Genomic DNA, 2,833 nt, shown 5'->3' on the forward strand with positions numbered 1-2,833 from the left:
GAGGTTTTCTGGATTTTTTTTCTCATTTTGTCTGTCATAGTTGAAGTGTACCTATGATGAAAATTACAGGCCTCTCTCATCTTTTTAAGTGGGAGAACTTGCACAATTGGTGGCTGACTAAATACTTTTTTGCCCCACTGTATATCCCTCTCTCTGTAGCTCTCTCTGTAGCTCTCTCTGTAGCTCTCTCTCTATAGCTCTCTCTCTCTGTATCTTTCTCTGTATCTCTCTCTCCCTCCTTCTCTCTCTGTATCTCTGTATCTCTCTCTCTCTCTCTCTCTCTCTCTCTCTCTCTCTCTCTCTCTCTCTCTCTCTCTCTCTCTCTCTCTCACTGTAGCTCAATTCAATTCCATGTAAGGGCTTTCTTGGCATGGGAAACATATGTTTACATTGCCAAAGCAAGTGAAATCTTGCTGCTGTGATGGCACACTGTGGTATTTCACCTGATAGATATGGGAGTTCATCATAATTTTATTTGTTTTTGAAGTCTTTGTGGGTCTGTGTAATCTGAGGGAAATATGTGTCTGGCCTGTCTTCTGGCCTGCACCTGGCCTGTCTTGTCTTGAGAGCCAGGTCTGCCTACGGCGGCCTTTCTCAATAGCAAGGCTATACTCACTGAGTCAGTACATAGTCAAAACGTTCCTTAAATTTGGGTCAGTCACAATGGTCAGGTATTCTGCCACTGTACTCTCTGTTTAGGGACAAATAGCATTCTAGTTTGGTATGTTTTTTTGTAAATTCCAATGTGTCAAGTAATTATGTTTTTGTTTTCTCATCATTTGGTTGCATCTAATTGGGTTACTGTCCTGGGGCTCTGTGGGGTCTATTTGTGTTTGTGAACAGAGCCCCAGGACCAGCTTGCTTAGGGAACGTTTCTCCAGGTTAATCTCTCCGTAGATGATAGGTATCCGTAGGTGATGGCTTTGTTATGGAAGGTTGGGGAATCACTTCCTTTTAGATAGTTATAGAATTTAACTGCTCTTTTCTAGATTTTGATAATTAGCGGGTATCGGACTAATTATGCTCTGCATGCATTATTTGGTGTTTTACATAGTACACAAAGGATATTTTTGAGGAATTCTGCATGCAGAGTCTTAATTTGGTGTTGGTCCCACTTTATGAATTATTGGTTGGTGAGTGGACCGACCCCAGACCTCACAACCATAAAGGGCAATGGGTTTTACAACTGATTCAAGTATTTTAAGCCAGATCCTAATTGGTATGTCAAATTTTATGTTCCTGATGGCATAGAAGGCCCTTCTTGTCTTGTCTCTCCGATCGTTCACAGCTTTGTGGAAGTTACCTGTGGCGCTGATTTTGTGTGCTCTAGGGCAACAGTGTCTAGATGGAATTTGTATTCGTGGTCCTGGTCCATTATTTCTGTCTTACTGAGACTTACTGTCAGGGCCCAGGTCTGACAGAATATATGCAGAAGATCTAGGTGTTGCTGTAGGCAACACTCTCGCTCTTGGTTGGGGACAGAAGTACCAGATCATCAGCAAACAGTAGACATTTGACTTCTGATTCTAGCAGGGTGAGGCCGGGTGCTGCAGACTGTTTTTGGTTGGACAGGATTCTCAATTTCTTTCTTAGGTTTTTGCATTCCTCATTAAACCATTTGTCATTGTTATTAATCATCATAGGTTGTCTGCTTGACATTTTTAGATTTGATAGAGAATCTGAGAGGTCAAATATACTGTTTAGGTTTTCTACTGCCAAGTTTACACATTCAGTATTACAGTGAAACCTCTCTCTCTCTCTCTCTCTCTCTCTCTCTCTCTCTCTCTCTCTCCAGTTTCCTTCTCTCATTCTCCAGTTTCCTTCTCTCTCTCTCCAGTTTCCTTCTCTCTCTCTCTCTCTCTCTCTCTCTCTCTCTCTCTCTCTCTCTCTCTCTCTCTCTCTCTCTCTCTCTCTCCAGTTTCTTACTCTCTCGCTCCAGTTTCCTTCTCCCTCCCGTTTCCTGATCTCTCTTTCTCTCTCTCTCCTGTGTCCTGCTCTCTCTCTCTCTCTCCATTTTCCCTCTCTCTCTCCCGTGTCATGCTCTCGCTCTCTCTCTCTACAGTTTCCTGCTCTCTCTCTCCAGTTTCCTTCTCTCTTCTCTCTCTCTCTCTCTCTCTCTCTCTCTCTCTCTCTCTCTCTCTCTCTCTCCAGTTTCCTTCTCCCTCTCCAGTTTCCTTCTCTCTCTCTCTCTCTCCAGTTTCCTTCTCCCTCTCCAGTTTCCTTCTCTCTCTCTCTCTCTCTCTCTCTCTCTCTCTCTCTCTCTCTCTCTCTCTCTCTCTCTCGCTCTCTCTCCAGTTTCTTACTCTCTCGCTCCAGTTTCCTTCTCCCTCCCATTTCCTGATCTCTCTTTCTCTCTCTCTCTCCTGTGTCCTGCTCTCTCTCTCTCCATTTTCCTTCTCTCTCTCCCTTGTCATGCTCTCGCTCTCTCTCTCTACAGTTTCCTGCTATCTCTCTCTTTCTTTCTCTCTCTCGTGTCCTGCTCTCTTTCTCTCTCTCTCCCGGGTCCTGCTCTCTTTCTCTCTCTCTCCCGTGTCCAGCTCTCTCTCTCTCTCTCTCTCTCTCTCCAGTTTCCTGCTCTCCCTCTCCCTCTCCCTCTCTCTCTCTCTCTCTCTCTCTCTCTCTCTCTCTCTCTCTCTCTCTCTCTCTCTCTCTCTCTCTCTCATTTCCTGCTCTCCCTCTCCAGTTTCCTTCTCTCTCTCTCTCTCTCTCTCTCTCTCTCTCTCTCTCTCTCTCTGTAGCTCTCTCTCTCTCTCTCTCTGTAGCTCTCTCTCTCTCTCTCTCGCTCTCTCGCTCTCGCTCTCTCTCTGTAGCTCTCTCTCTCGCTCTCTCTCGG

The sequence above is a fragment of the Oncorhynchus keta genome, chromosome 15, assembly GCF_023373465.1.
Source record: "Oncorhynchus keta strain PuntledgeMale-10-30-2019 chromosome 15, Oket_V2, whole genome shotgun sequence".
In the NCBI taxonomy this organism is placed as follows: domain Eukaryota; kingdom Metazoa; phylum Chordata; class Actinopteri; order Salmoniformes; family Salmonidae; genus Oncorhynchus; species Oncorhynchus keta.